We start from the raw sequence: 17449 nt of genomic DNA, 5'->3' as shown, positions 1-17449 counted from the left end.
AAATGATGAGATGAAATGATGAAATGATAAGATGAAATGAGTTGATGAGATGAAATGATGAGATGAAAAGATGAGATGAAATGATGAGATGAAATGAAATGATGAGATGAAATTAGATGAAATGAAACTAGATGAAATGTAATGAGATGAAATGAAATGACATAATGAAATGAAAAAATGAAATGAAATAATGAAATGAGGTGAAATTAAACGAGATGATGAAATTAAAAGATGAAATAATGAAATGGAAATGATGAGATGAGATGAAATGATGAGATGCAATGATGAGATGAAATGAAATGAAATGATGAGATGAGATGAGATGTAATGATGAGATGTAATGAAATGAGATGAAATGAAATAATGAAAGGAAATTGAGATGAGATGACATGAAATGATGAGATAAAATGAGATGAAATAAGAAATGATGAGATGAAATGAGATGAAATGAGATGAGATGAAATGGGATGAGATGAAATGTGATGAGATGAAATGACATAATGAAATGACATAATGAAATGAAATAATGAAATGAAATGATGAAATGGAATAATGAAATGGAAATGAGATGAGATGCAATGAGTTGAAATGATGAGATGAAATGAGATGAAATGATGAGTTGAAAAGATGAGATGTGATGAAATGATGACATGAAATGACATAAAATGAGATGAAATAAGATGTAACGATGAAATGAGATGAAATGATGAGATGAGATGAAATGAAATGGTGAGATAAAATGATATGAAATGATATGAAATGAGATGAATGATGAGATGAAATGAGATAAGAGGAGATGATGAGATGAAATGATGAGATAAAATGATGAGATGAAATGAGATGAACTGATGAAATGAAATGAAATAATGAAATAATGAGATGATATGAAATAATGAAATAAAATGAAATTGAAATAAAATTGAAATGAGATGAGATGAAATAAGATGAAATGATGAAATAAAATGAAATGATGAGATGTGATGAGATGAAATGATGAGATGACATGAAATAATGAAATGAAATAATCAAATTGAAATGAGATGAGAAGACACGAGATGAGATGAAATGATGAGATGAAATGATGAAATGATAAGATGAAATGAGTTGATGAGATGATGAGATGAAATGATGAGATGAAAAGATGAGATGAAATGAGATGAAATGAAATGATGAGATGAAATCAGATGAAATTAGATGAAATGTAATGAGATGAAATGAAATGACATAATGAAATGAAAAAATGAAATAATGAAATGAGGTGAAATTAAATGAGATGATGAAATTAAATGAAATGAAATAATGAAATGGAAATGATGAGATGAGATGAAATGAGATGAATCAGATGAGATGCAATGATGAGATGAAATGATGAAATGATGAGATGAGTTGAGATGTAATGATGAGATGTAATGAAATGAGATGAAATAAGAAATGATGAGATGAAATGGTGAAATGCTGAGGTGAGATGAGATGAAAGGAGATGAAATGATGAGATGAAATGAAAGGATGAGATGAAATGATGAGGTGAGATGAAATGAGATGAGGTGAGATGAGATGAAATGAGATGAAATGATGAAATGATGAGATGAGAAGAAATGATGAGATGAAATGAGGTAAGATGAGATGAAATGATGAGATGAGATGAAATGAAATAAAGTGAAATGAAATGAAATAATGAAATTGAGATGAGACGAAATGAGTTAAACTGATGAGATGAATTGATGAGAAGAAATGAGATGAAATGATGAAATGATGAGATGAGATGATGAGATGAAATGATGAGATGAAAAATGATGAGATAAAAATGATGAGATGAAATGATGAGATGAATTGAAATGAGATGAAATGAAATAATGAAATAATGAAATGAGATGAAATGATGAAATGAAATGATATTGAAATGAAATTGAAAGATGAGATGAGATGAAACGATGAAATGTTGAAATGATGAAATGAAGAGATGTGGTGAGATGAAATGATGAGCTGAAATGATGAGACAAAATGAAATGAGATTCAATGAGATGAAAAATGAGATGAAAAATGAGATGAAATGATGAGATGAAATGAGATGAGATGAGATGAAATAATGAAATTAGGTGAAATAATGAAATGAGATGAAATGAAATAATGAAATGAAATTGAAATGAGATAAGAAATGATGAGATGAAATGTTGAAATGAAAGGAAATGATGAGATGAGGAGATGAAATGATGAGATGAAATGAATTGAGATGAAATGATGAGATGAAAAATGATATGAAAAATGAGATGAAATGAGATGATATGAAATGACACAATGAAATAAATGAAATTAGATGAAATTAAATGAAATAGTGAAATGAAATAATGAAAATGAAATGGAAATGAGATGAGATTTGATGAAATGATGAGATGATATGATGAAATGCGATAAAATGAGATGAAATGATGAGATGAAATGATGAAATGAGATGAAATGATGAGGTGAAGTGATGCACTGTCACGTGTGTGTCTATTCTTTTTCCCAACCAACAAAAATTATAATTCATTTTAATTTTATTGTTTAAGAATATTCTTAAGAGTTGAAGGAAAAATAATATGTACATTATGGGTTACAATCTAAGTATAAATAATACATAAATATATTAAAACTTACAAAGGAGATGTTTTGGAATCAAATATACCATGCTTCTGTGATGACAGTTATTTCATGCTGGTTGTCACAATTTTACATGAAAAACTAATGAAAAAATGTTTTTAACTGTTTCTAAACATAAGTTTCCAAAAGAGTTTTACATTCGAAATATGAAAAAGATGTCTTTGCGTTCCTTAATCTGATGAGATTTTCACACTCTGCACATGATAATTGTTAGATTTTTATTGTGTTGATAAATTGTATATCAAATAAAAAATGTTATTACCTCTTAAATTAGGATTTTTAGGTGATATAGGCAGAAAGGAAGGCAAGTTTTTATAACTTTGTCTAAATGAACTTTCTAAATGCCTGACTATTAAAAGATAACGTCTATAAATCACAACGTATATATTACTGTATGACCTAGGACCAATCAAAACCGTTACCTCTGATAACATTATATTGTGCCCAATATAAAATAGATATAATAATACCTCAAACTTAAATCCAGGCATTGTCATTGAATATCTTAAGAATATGCAGCAAAGGTGCTTTTAAAAACACAAGCTAGTGATTGTACTAAATTTGTAAATCACATAGGATAGTGGGTCATTTTAAGAATATTAGTTATTTCAATCTATAAACGTGGATGTCTTTCCTTTTTTGTGTTTTCTTTAATTTCTTTCATGAATATTTGTCATTTTTGTTGTAGAAATCTTTTACTTCCTTGGTTAAATTTATTTCTAAGTACATTTTTGTAGCTATTGTAAAAGGAATTGCTTTCTTAATTTCTTGTTTCAGCTAGTTTACTATCAATATATAGAAATGCTACTGATGTTTGTATGTTGATTTATATCCTGCAACTTTATTAATTTCATGTATCACCCTAAGAAGCTTTTGGTAGCATCTTATTTTTTTCCGTGTATAAGATCACATTGTCTTTAAACAAGGACAATTTGACTGTCTCCTTTCCAATTCAGATATCCTTTATTTCTTTCTCTCACCTAATTGTCCTGGCTAAGACTTTCACTATGTGAAATATGATTGGTGAAAATAGGCATCCTTTTCTTGTTACAGTAAAATCTTTTTCTTGTTCACGGTAAAATCTTTCACCTTCTCCACACTCAGTATGATCTTAGCTGTAGATTTGTCCTTTATGTCCTTCTGTGTTAAGGCATATATTTTCTATACTAAATTGTTAAGAGGTTTTTTTGTCATGTAAGAATATTTAATTTTGCCAAATGCTTTTATTGTGTTTATTGATTTGATCATATGGTTTTCAGTATATATCCAAAGGAAAGAAAATCAGTATATCAAAGAGTTACCTGCACCTGCATGTTTATTACAACACTGTTCACAATAGCGAAGATATGGAATCAACAAAAGTGTCCATCAACAGATGAATGGATAAAGAAATGTGACATACATATGTAATGGAATATTATTTAGTCATAATAAAGAACAAAATCCTGTTATTTGTGGCAACAAGAATGCAAGTGGAGGGCATTATGTTAGGTGAAATAAGCCTGGCATAGAAACATAAACACCACATAACTACGTGTTCTCACTTATGTATGGAAGCTAAAATTTTTAATCTCGTAGAAGTAGATAGTAGAGTTTTGGTTACCATATCCTGGAAAGAGTAGCAGAAAGAAGAGTATAAGAAAAATGTGGTTAATACATACAAAATTACAGCTGGAGAGAAGGAAGAAGTTCTAGTTCTCTACAGCACTGTTGGGTGACTGTAGTTAACGGGAATTTATTGTGTGTTTTCAAATAACTAAAATAAAAGATTTTGAATATTCTCACTGCAAAGAAATAATACATGATTTAGGTAATGGATATGATAATGACTGTGACTTGATCTTTATGCATTGCATAAATATATCAAAATATCACTCTGTACCCCATAACATGTACATTTATTATATGTCAAAGTAAATTTAAAAGAGAAAAAATGAGGTAAAGGTAAATGTACAGAATTTAATTACTTTTTCTTCTATAAAACCCAAGAGTCAGTACCAAGAAGAGTCAATTTATTAGTTTTCTAAAATAAAAAAAAATCAAAGTCGCCAAAAAGGAGCAATATCCAAGAAAACATTGAAAATGAAACACAACATTTAGTAAGAATAGAAAACTTGGGCACTGTATCACCCTGTTCCTAGATACCGACTTACTGATAGCAATTTAAATAGAATCGTATTCTATCTAATTCGTTTATACTCCCAGAGTTCGAAATTACATTTTACCTACAATACATGAGATAACACTTGCAAATTATATGGTACTCTGCCTAACACACGTTAATAACTCAATACATGTTAGCAATAAACTTTTAGTATAGTAGTCAAAGTATTAATTTCTCACATTGCAAAGTTCCTTCAAAGACATGAATACAACCTTTCTAATGACTCCTTGTTCATCAAGATACCTCTTCAAATTATTCTATTTGTTTCATTCAGTATATTATCTGTGTATACCGATATGATATTACACTCTTTTTTTTTTTTGAGATGGAATCTCATTCTGTTACTGATGCTGGAGTGAGGTAGCATGATCTCGATTCACTGCAACCTCCACCTCCCAGGTTCAAGCGATTCTCCTGTCTCAGCCCCCCAAGTAGCTAGGACTACAGGTGCACACCACCATGCCTGGCTAATTTTTGTATTTTTAGTACAGTCAGAGTTTCACCCAGTTGTCCAGGCTGGTCTCGAACTCCTGACCTCAGGTGATCCACCCACCATGGTCTCCCAAAGCGCTGGGATTACAGGCATAAGCCACCGCACCCAGCCTGATATTGCACTCTTGGATTTTGAACACTGAATATCTTTTTGAAAGATTACACCTCTTTACCTCTGTGCTTCAGAAATTATTTTCCTTCAAGTGTTCTAAGAGTCTAATGAAGAATGAAGTCATGTTTTATCACTTTTGTCCTTAAAGATTTCAGACATGCTGAAACTGATTGAAGTATCATTTGCTACCAGATAGATTAATTATCTCTAGTTGTAGGAGTGGATACATCTTTAATGGTATATTTTGGGTTATTGTCTTATTTTTGATGCAGTGTTCTATAAATAATTTATTAAACCTGGCATCCTTGGGTGAGCATGGATTTTTCAACTTTGGTGTTATATTGTGTTTGCTTTTAAAAACTGCTTTTGAGGCCGGGTATGGTGGCTCTTGCCCATACCCAGCACTTTGGGAGGCCAAGGTGGGCGGATTACCTCAGGTCAGGAGTTCAAGACCAGCCTGGTCAACATGGCAAAACAGTGTCTCTACTGAAAACACAAAATTAGCCAGGCATGGTGGTACATGCTTGTAGTCCTAACCACTCAGGAGGCTGAGGCAAGAGAATCACCTGAACCTGGGAGGCAAAGGTTGCTAGGTTGCTGTGAGCCAAGTTCGCACCATTGCACTCCAGCCTGGGTGAAAAGAGCAAAACTCTGTCTCAAAAAAAAAAAAAAAACCCACCAAAAACTGCTTTTGAATGGAGTTGTACATACAATCTTTATGAAAAAAATTATCAAGTGCATAAGTTCATAATAGAAAAACCAATAATACTCCAGGCACAAGTTAGTACTAAAAAAGTTATGTTGAATATTCTCTAATACGACATGCTTTTTCCCTTCATGAACGATTTGTGTTTTACTGAGAAGAGTCATTGTTTATGGTAGACGTTAGACTACAGATGAATATGTACTTTAAACACTCTTAGTTGCTTTCTTAATTTTATATCTGCTGCTTTATGCTTCTGTTTATTTTCATTCTTTCCAATGTCCACATTCTAGTAAATTTGAATATTTTAATCCAAGTTCATATGCTATTGAATATTGCTTGTATAGTTTAGTATTTTTAAGACTCAAAAAGGTTTACAGAAAGAAGAAAAAGATCAACATGTTATTAATCATTTAAAGATCATTTTAAAATCTTTGACCTTTATATTTTAATGAATAAAATGTTGGTAGTTATTAGTACAAAATAATTTATGTCTTTTGGACTTAGCATCCAGTATTTCTTTTTTAATACAGAAAATAATTATTGTCTTGCAATATACTATGTTTATCTGGGTTTTGAAAAATGATGTTTCCTAATATGAGAAAGCCATTTACATTTTTAAATCTACAAAGGCAAATGGAATGGTACTAAATTATTTACATAATAATGTTTAGATGGTGGCCCTTATAACATTCTTTCTATACTTCCTACAGAGTTGGGGATATGCAATCCTAGAATATTTCTGGGAGCTAATCCTTTAGCTTGATGAATGAAACAAGACTTTTAAATAAAATTAAACTTTCAAATTATCCAGGTAATGGGCCTGTCTTTTAATTCAATGGATATGGAGCATAATGAATTATCCCCTGTTCATTGGGTAATAAGTTCTCATTCTTAACTTCTAATACTCAAAATGTCCTTTAATTTTTAATTTTCAATAGTCATATCATTATCCCTAGGTATTTTAGCTTCTATCTTAAATTCTAAAATAATTTTGAAACAGGAGAAAGTATTCTTTATTACTATATGTATTAAACATCATGGTTTTCAAATTTAACTGCAAATGTATCTTTTCATTGCTTCTTGGTGAGGCCCTTCACCCTATCCATATTGTCACTACCAAGTGGTGATTACTTTTCAGGTTCACATACTTGTTCTTTAGAAAAATCTTCTCTGTGCCTTATAAAGAATATGATTGTTGGCTTTCAAAAGCCAGCGAAGTATACATTATTAGCCTGTTGCCTAACTCATTTCTTAAAGAAACTACACTAATTACCCACATACTTATGTTTTTATTTCCTCATTATTTCTGGAGAAAACAAATACTGCTAACATGATATTTGTAAGAGAGAAAAAAGTCTTTTCTTGAAAAGTGCTGTCATTGTAGTACTAACTTATAGCATCAACTTCTTTATCAACTCCTTATACACTTTTTATTCTGAGAGAAATAAAAAAGCTAAAAGTGAAATGACTTTTTTTTACTCTCCATATTATAAGCACCCATCTTGGTAATTTAGGGTCTTTATAGTTAGGGTAAGTTGTGTCATACCGAGGTTACAAAATAATAAGTATTTTGTCTCTTTGGGCCTTTCCTTATTCAGTGATACTGTCAGTTTGGCTTTTTTTCTAGGTCAACTTATTGATCTCAGTATTCTGAAATAATATGTTTACTATCTTTTGATAAGCATTTAAAATATTAGATTTATTGTTACTCTTCTGCCTTCATTGGGCTGGAAGAATAATTGTTTCTCTCACTCCACAAAAGCCAACTTGCAGAGAAAAACACGTAGACATTCAACTGCAAAGCAGAGAAACTTGACTATTTCCTGCAATTTTAAAGTGTATATTGAATAAAACCATCTTTTTATTTTCTTTTTTGCTCACTGGCAACTATTAACAACATCAAGTGTGTTATTATAATGTTATCTAGTTAAAAATCTCAAAAAGTTTGCATAATTACCATTTAAAAATATATAAATAGGTGACCTAATGTTAATTTTTATTGTCTGAGACCATGTCTGTTATTTCCCTCTTTAAAAATCAGTTAGTAATGCAGAACCTAGCACTTAGTGGATACTCAAAAATTATTTGCTGGATAAAAAAGGGTTAAACGTGTAATATATACAAAATGTACTAGAAAAAATGCAGCAAACAATTTTGTTATAGCAGTTTAATGTAGAATATTGCCTTTAAAAGATAATATAGTTTTCAGGTGTCTACAGTGATTTTGTAATATTTGTGCACATATAAAATAATATTTCCAAAAATGTAATCCAGTGAGGAAATATACTTTCTAAATTCTAGATTTATAGTTTAGGGTTTAAATTATAAAATCATTAAGACACAAGTGAAATATAGTCAAATATCCCCTTGGAAAAAAATTAAGTGGCCTCTAAAGTGAGGTATTCATACATGTAATTTTACAGTCCTCTAGTGATAGAATTAATTAAATACACCACCAAATTGATTAATTCCTACAGTGTTGAAAGAGAAGCACTAATAATGCCAGTGACCATGTAACATGGATTAAGCTACAAGTCATAGAAATGTGATGAGAAGCCTCAGCGCTGTAAAACAGAGGGTGGAGGAAAGCTTTTCCTCTCTCAAATGAGATTTGCCAAGTATACTTCTTGAAGAATAGGAAGTTGAAGTGTTCAGGACTTTTATGTCTATTCTACTTTGGCTTAGTTTACATGATTCTTAGTTTATTAGCCTAGAAATGGCCAAGAAAACTTAAGGCTCAATAATTAGTTATAAATATGAAATATCCCCAATTTTTAAGATAAAAACAACTTATAAATGTATTTGTCTGTAAAAATTGTGTATATTTTTACAGAACATCTATTTCTTTCTTTTTTTACTTTTTTATTATACTTTAAATTCTAGGGTACACATGCACAATGTGCAGGTTTGTTGCATGTGAATACATGTGCCATGTTGGTGTGCTGCACCCATTAACTCATCGTTTATATTAGGCATATCTCCTAATGGTATCCCTCCCCCCTCCCCCTGCCCCACAACAGGCCCTGGTGTGTGATGTTCCCCTTCCTGTGTCCAAGTGTTCTCATTGTTCAATTCCCATCTATGAGTGAGAACATGCGGTGTTTGGTTTTTTGTCCTTGTGATAGTTTGCTAAGAATGATGGTTTCCAGCTTCATCCATGTCCCTTCAAAGGATATGAACTCATCATTTTTTATGGCTGCATAGTATTCCATGGTGTATATGTGCCACGTTTTCTTAATCCAGTCTATCGTTTTTGGACATTTGGGTTTGTTCCATGTCTTTGCTATTGTGAGTAGTGCCACAATAAACATACGTGTGCATGTGTCTTTATAGCAGCATGATTTATAATCCTTTGGGTATATACCCAGTAGTGGGATGGCTGGGTCAAATGGTATTTCTAGTTCTAGATCCCTGAGGAATGGCCACACTGTCTCCCACAATGGTTGAACTAGTTTACAGTCCCACCAACAGTGTGAAAGTGTTCCTATTTCTCCACATCCTCGGCAGCACCTGTTGTTTCCTGACTTTTTAATGATCACCATTCTAACTGGTGTGAGATGGTATCTCATTGTGGTTTTGATTTGCATTTCTCTGATGGGTCTATTTATTTAAAACAAAGGGAGGGAAGTCTCATTTACATTAGTTTTTTTCATAGCCTTTTGAACTTTGCAATTTCTATGTTTCAGAACCTATTTATTACAGTTTTTCTATGCTAAACTCTGTCCTGGTCAGTTCTAGAGTGTATGAAGAACCAAATGATGTAACTGTATGCGACCTGGCTGTAGTGGAACAAATTTGACTCTTAAGTATGCAGGCTCTAATTTTCCTGTCTGGTTTTGGTAAGTATTCCTTACACAGGTTTTTTCTTTGAAAATCTGGGATTGAGAAGTTGATGAATGAAAATTAATCCTTTCACTTTGTTGTGTATAGGTTTGCAATAATTAGGTCAGAGTGGAGTTTTAAGGTCATGGAGGGGGCTGATGACTTACAAATAATGGGCTCTGATTGGGCAACTACTCATCTGAGTTCCTTCCACTTGACCTAATTAAGCTTGTGAAATTTACACTAAGCCATGAGCTCATCTTTAAAAAGTTTTATTAAAAGATTTTCAGCTGTTCCAAATAGGACTTATTGGTGGAATGTGTTTTAAAGGATCATATCAGATGAATGAAAGGTATTTGATCCTTTGTTTCCTTAATAATAAAATGATGGTTTGGAAAAATAGGCTAGAGTCTAACCACAGTGCTATTATTAGGCTTTCTTGTTAAACATAGGTCTAAGCCTAAGTATGTCAATACAACAAATACTTACTGTTTCATTTCTAGTAATAAAAAAATAAAGTCTTTCTGGCATAAGGATGATTTTCATCTGGTTATTTTGAAACATTTTTGTAAAATAAATTTCCATCTATAAAGAACATTTTTCATTTGTAAGGAGGGGTATGTCTCTGTGCACTGGAAGAGAGGGAAGACTAAATCACTGGGAAGTCTTATGATAAAGAAGCCATTGGCTTAAATCAGCAAAGCAAGCCATCCCTTGGTTTAAGGTGTTTTTCCTGGCCATCCTGTCTTGACTAGAACTTTACCTACACCTTCCTTTTTGGTTTAGGCAAATTATAATATCTAAACCTGAAGTCTCAGCTCTGTGTCTTTGAGATATAAATGTTCTACCACGTCTTCTCTGGAACCTGATAACTATCTATCTCTTTAAAATGCAAGTCTAGGGAGATGACTCATCAGAAAAAGAAGAAAAAAGAGGTATTTGGAAATTGTGCAAATTAAAGCAGCCCCCGATGCCAAAGTCTACACATTCCTGAGTGAGTCAGTTCTGGCCAGTTCTAGCTGGATCAAGAGAGCTCTGCTGGGCAAGCCTGAAGAGCACCTGGATGGCAGACACCTGAGGAGCCAGGTGCCTGAAACTTCCTCCACCTGCTTGAGGAGCGCTAAAGCCCAGGTGCTGGCTGGACAACCCGTTCTGGTTGCCTAAACAGGTGGCAGAAGAAGGAAACAAGGTTAGAGGCAGAGTGTTGAACCCTGCCTCCCAGGTGGGTGGAAGATGCCTGTCACCAAACTAGGGCCCAGCCTGCCAGGTGAGATGGGTGAACTGGTGATCCCCCGAGAGAGTGGACGTCAGAACTACATGGTCCTGGACCTCACCTCGGCCAGCGAAGGAGAGAGAGGGCTAATGTTAACTGCACGAGGCCCACTCTAGCCTCAAATTCTGAAATTCAAACCCTTCCCTTGGAGACAAAACAAACATGACAAGGAATTCTGACATCAGGGGACAAGAATCACAAGTTCCCTAGTGGGAGACTGAGGAGGCAGTGTCCTTCCTGCCCTTGGTCTACTGGCTAAGAACCTTCCTCAGCCTGACCTTTCCACATTGCACTTCCAGCTCTGTTTGCAATTTTCCTCCTTTAGTGCTGAGGGAATCCCAGTGTTCGATCCTGAAATCTATAGGTTCCTAATGGGTGGTTAAAAAAAACCTCAGCGAGAGAAGCAGAAAATGTTTCCTCTTCCTGAAAAACTGGAGAAAGGCAGGCACCATTCTGGGTGAGGACATGGTCCTTGCAAATGTCTTTGTGTTTTGTTTTGTTTTTTTATTTTGAGATGAAGTTTTGCTCTTGTTGCCCAGACTGGAGTGCAGTGGTGTGATCTCTGCTCATTGCAACCTCCGCCTCCTGGGTTCAAGCAATTCTCCTACCTCAGCCTCCTGAGTAGCTGGAATTACAGGCACCTGACACCACACCTGGCTAATTTTTTGTATTTTTAGTAGAGATGGGGTTTTGCCATGTTGGCCATGTTGGTCTCTAACTCCTGACCTCAAGTGAGCCACCCGCTTCTGCCTCCCAAAGTGCTGGGATTACAGGAGTGAGCCACCGCGTCCCACTGTGAGTGAGTGAGCCACTGCAAAAGTCTTTAAAGACAGCATGTTTCAGAGGCTGTGATGGTGCCCTGTGAACATGCCAAATCTCGCAGTCCCGGGAGCTCTGAGGAGCAGGCCCAGCTCCTTGCCAGGCTGATGGTACTGAAACTCTGCTCTCCAAGACATAACCTGATGGCCGTGCAAGATTTCTTAATTGACTGTGGACCGTGAGAGTCTGCATCTCAGTTTAATTAAGACAGGAAAAGAAAGAACAAAAGAGCAACTCCCAGGTTATAGAGAGACTGGATTTTAGTAGAATATTCAAGTGTAGCATTGCTAATAATAACAAACCTTTCCCCTCCCAAACGGTAAACACTTGCACTGCCTATTATACAAAAATTCAACCATCCTCTCTGTTCCCCCGATATCTCCTCCCCGGTGACCCCCCTCTCATGTGGCCTCATGAGCCTGGCCAGTGGTGAATGGCACTTTCATGGGCATGAGACTCCATGTGAGTGGGACTCAGCTGGGACCCCTCTCCACGTGGGAGCTGGAGAAGCCACCCTAGTACCAGCTTAAAGTGTCCGTGATGTCCCTGCTGCTGAGGTAGGGGCCGCCTCTGAGCTGGTCTCGGGGTGTGAGCTGCTGCTGGTAGTGGGCTCTGCCCTGAGGGCCTGGTGGCTGGTCGGAAGGGCAGGCACACATGGGTGACTCCCCAGGATCTCAGGCCACCTCCCCACCACAGTCCTGCACTGTGTGCTCCAGGCATGTGCTGAGTGCCTGGTCAATCACCAGTGCCCTATTGATCCCCATCTCCAGAGAGATCATTTAGCGTCACTCCACAGAGGGGGAAACTGAGGCCCAGAGAAGTAAGGTGACTCTCCCCAGTCACAGGTCTGGTCAGCAGTAGGATGGGAGGCTAGTCCCTTGCTGTCTGACTCCCTGAGCCCACCCATATCCCAAGGCAGCCAACTTCTGCCCGCCCTGGCTCAGGCCCCGACTGGCCCCTGTGGTGGGTGATGTCTATCTTCCTGGCCTTTGTGCTCCCAGCCAACTGGGATGGAGCCTCCAGCTGGCATGACAGGTTGTAGCTACGGGCAGAAGAGTGGCTGTGAGGCTGCCAGGAATCTCACCAGGGCCCCCTCCCAGGGCCTGTCCAGAGTGAGGTCTGGGTACCCCAGGCATTGCCAGACCACAGGATCTGATGTTGGCCAAGAGGCTATGGCCGCAGGCTTTCTGAGGCTGGCCCCCAGGGAGAGTTCAATCCTACTGTCCCAATTCCTGCCCTGGCCTTACCTCTCAGTCTCACCGAGCCACTTCGTGGTCCCAAACCAGGACCCAAAGTGCTGCTTGGGCTCAAGGTTGTAATTATTTGCAGCCAACTGGAGCAGCGGACCTCCTTGCTTACTTTGAATTCCTGGGTCCAGAGGGAAAAACTGGGTGGTGACAGGGACGGGACAGGGATGCCACAGGGGCCCTGTGGGGGTGTTAGATGGGGTGGTGGCCAGTCTTTGCTCATAGGGGACCCCCTCCTCCTCTCCAGTCCTGTCCCCACCTGTTCTCAGAGCCGGCTCAAGCAGCAGCTCCTCCAGGAAGGTGTCCTTGGTTTCAACCTGGTACTCCCACCTGCAGGTCTTCCTGGAGTGTCTCCTCTTTGTCTGTCTCCCCATAAATCTAAGACGAGGGGGATGGATTTGCCCACCGCTACTCACCGTATGACTCTTGTGAGGTTGATCTGTCTCCCTCCCTGGAAATGCCTGCCTCTGGCCTTGGCTGTAGGCCACACTTCCTAGCCTGTCATAAGGGCCACCTTGCAGGCTGCAAACCTGTATAAGAAATAAAGCTCTCTTTTCTAAGTTTATAAAATAGTGTGATTTTTCAGTCGATGCTCTCTTTCTACACACACACACACACACACACACACACACACACAAAATTTATACAGAAAGAAATCTGGAGAATATATGTGGGAATGGATATTGTGTGGCACCATGGTGGAAGTAACATAAAGTTGGATTCAGCTAAATTTATTAATATTGGCCCACTAAACAGAGATTCTGGATTCAGGGTTGTAGGTCAAAGCTTTAGAAAGGGCTCCAAGGGTTGGTTTGATCAGTTACTTGGTTGGTTGCTTTCTTGGTTGGTTGGTGCTTGCTTCCTTGCTTGGTTGTTTGGTTGGTTTGTTGCTTGCTTGCTTGTTGGTTGATTAGTTGGCTGTTTGCTTATTTGTTTGGTGTCTTGGTTGGTTGGCTGAAACAGAATCAGAGTTTACTTAAGGTACATAAAGTTGAGATGCCACAACTTCCTTGGTTTATGTGTACAGGAAGGTATGCAAAAACTCAGGGAGACTGGATTTATTATGTCAGACCTGCTCACTCACACTGGAGGGTCTACAGAACATACTTCTCACAACGATCGTGAGAAAGAATATTGTGAGAGCAGCCCAGTATCTTGGAAGAGCTTTGAGCTTGTGCTCTCAGTAGGCAAAATGTTAACAGCAGGAACTGCAGCCACTGGACTGGGATCTTTAAATAAAATGAGGATAATTGAATCCTGGGGTGGCAGGGAACATGGGCTGTCCTTAGTCACCAAAGATGAGGTGGGTGTGGTCACCACAGTGGAAAGCAGTGTCAAAGCAGCAGTCAGAATGGTTTGACACAGAAACCCACGGCATTGTGTAGTCCATGGTATCCACAGGGAGGGCTAATGGGCTGCACCAAAGTCTTAGTTGTTCTTTAAAAAATGAAGAATTCTAGGTCAACTGAATAAAAGACTAACTCAAATTAATGAAACACAGATCTAAAACCCTCAATCAATTCCCAGACTTGAGCCAGTTCACAGGCCACAACCCCTTAAGTGAAGGGGAGGCTGGGTGATCTTGGGGAAGTACACTGCTACGTTGCCAAAAATTTACATTGTTAATCTTTTTCCCAGTCTTCCCCAAAGGGACCTACAGCCTTCTACCAGGATGACTGTGACTTAGAGAAAAGAAAATTCTCAGATATTTGGGGAATTACTGGACACGGGCTCTCATTGAACACTATTATCACTATGTTGCCTATGATGGATTCACGCCCCTGGGTTCAAGCAGTCCTCCTACCTCAGCCTCCCAAAGTGCTGGGATTACAGACATGAGCCACTGTGGCCAGCAGAGCTTTGAAACTAGAACATGGAGGTCCAGTGGTAAAGATTTGACAAGTCTGGGAAGAGATTGGGCCATGGCAATGTGGATGATTCTTTTTGTTTGTTTGTTTGTTTGTTTTTGCAACAGAATCTTGCTCTGTTGTCTAGGCTGGAGTGCAATGGCGTGATCTCGGCTCACTGCAACCTCTGCCTCCAGGGTCCAAGCAATTCTCCTGCCTCAGCCTCCTGAGTAGCTGGGATTACAGGTGCCCACCACCACACCAGGCTAATTTTTTTTTTTTTTTTTTTTGTGACAGAGTCTCACTCTATATTGCCCAGGCTGGAGTGCAGTGGCGCGATCTGGGCTCACTGCAAACCCTGCCTCCCAGGTTAACGCCATTCTCCTGCCTCAGCCTCACGAGTAGCTGGGACTACAGGTGCCTGCCACCGTGCCTGGCTAATTTTTTGTGTTTTTAGTAGAGACGGGGTTTCACCGTGTTAGCCAGGATGATCTCGATCTCCTGACCTCATGATCCGCCCACCTCAGCCTCCCAAAGTGCTGGGATTACAGGGATGAGCCACCATGCCCAGCCACACCAAGCTAATTTTTGTATTTTTTTTTTAGTTGAGACAGGGTTTCACCATATTGGCCAGTCTAGTCCCTGACCTTGTGATCCGCCCGCCTCGGCTTCCCAAAGTGCTGCGATGACAGGCGTGAGCCACCGCACCTGGCCAATGTTGATGACTCTAAACAGCAGCCGCTAATGTGAAAACCATCCAACTGGAAGCCCTGGACTTGCCCAGAGGACACAGTCTGGGTGGTGGGCAGAGACTTCAGCTGCCTTCCAAGGCAAGCAGCTCCCTGCTGCCTGCTTGCTGGGGATTTTACTTACAGGGCAGAAACTGGCAGGTGATTTGGGGGCAGGAATTGCTTCCTGGATGGTGTAGGATGAGCCACACTCCCCAGGAAGGCACTCATCCTGGTGGCCTAACACAAGCAGCCCTCACCCCAAAAGGCAGTGCTGCTCCACTAATTTTATGGGGTGACTCCTTCTTGTAGGTTCCTTCCAGCTTTACCAGAAAAACACAGAACATCTTTCCTGACAGGGCATTGGTTTTGTTTTTGAACAGAGAGATCCGTCTTTTAAAAAGTTAGTCTTTTCTTTTCTTTCTTTTTTTTTTTTGTAATGGAATCAACCTAGGTCCTAAGCCTAACAGGTTATTACTATTATTTTTATGATTATTTTTTGAGATGGAGTCCCACTCTGTGACCCAGGCTGGAGGCCAGTGGCGTGATCTCGCCTCACTGCAATGTCCACCTCCTGGGTTCAAGGGATTCTCCTGCCTCAACCTACAGAGGAGCCGGGATTACAGGCGTGCACCACCATGCCCGGCTAATTTTTGTACTTTTAGTAGAGATAGGGTTTTACCATGTTGGCCAGGCTGATCTCAAACTCCTGACCTCAGGTGATCCACCCACCTCGGCCTCCCAAAGTGCTGAGAACACAGGTGTGAGCTGTCACACCCAGCCACAGGTTATTTTTGCTGATCTTCTCCCTCCTCCCACCCTCCACCCTCAAAGAAAATGCAGTACATCTACACCATGGAATACTACGCAACCCTGAAAAGGAACAAAATCATGATTTTTGTTTTTTTGCAGCAACACGGATGTAGCTGGAGGCCATTATCTTTTTTAATTATTTTTATTATTTTTTTATTTTTTCTATTCTACTTTAATTTCTGGGGTATATGTGCAGAATGTGCAGGGTTGTTACATAGATATACATGTGCCATAGCGGTTTGCTGCACCCATCAACCCGTCATCTACATTAGGTATTTCTCATAATGTTGTCCCTCCCCCAGTCCCCCACCCCTGCAACAGGCCCCAGTGTGTGATGTTCCCCTCTCTGGGTCGATGTGTTCTCATTGTTCACTTCCCACTTATGAATGAGAACATGCAGTGTTTGGTTTTCTGTTCCTGTGTCAATTTGCTGAACATGAGGGTTTCCAGCTTCATCCATGTCCCTGCAAAGGACATGAACTCATCCTTTTTCATGGCTATATAGTATTCCACAGTGTCTATGTGCTTTGTTTGTTTCTTTTGTTTTTTTGAGACCAAGTCTTACTCTGTTGCCCAGGCTGGAGTGCAGTGGCACGATCTTGGCTCACTGCAATCTCTGCCTCCTGGGTTGGAGCAATTCTCCTCCTTCAGCCTCCCGAGTAGCTGGGATTACAGCCATGCACCACCACCCCCGGCCAGTTTTTGTATTTTTAGTAGAGACGGGGTTTCGCCATGCTGGTCAGGCTGGTCTTGAATTTCTGACCTCAGGTGATCCACCCATCTCGGCCT

The sequence above is a fragment of the Gorilla gorilla genome, chromosome 18 (assembly GCF_029281585.2).
Source record: "Gorilla gorilla gorilla isolate KB3781 chromosome 18, NHGRI_mGorGor1-v2.1_pri, whole genome shotgun sequence".
Lineage (NCBI taxonomy): Eukaryota > Metazoa > Chordata > Mammalia > Primates > Hominidae > Gorilla > Gorilla gorilla.
The sequence above is the reverse complement of the archived record's forward strand: the minus strand, read 5'-3'. Positions refer to the sequence as shown.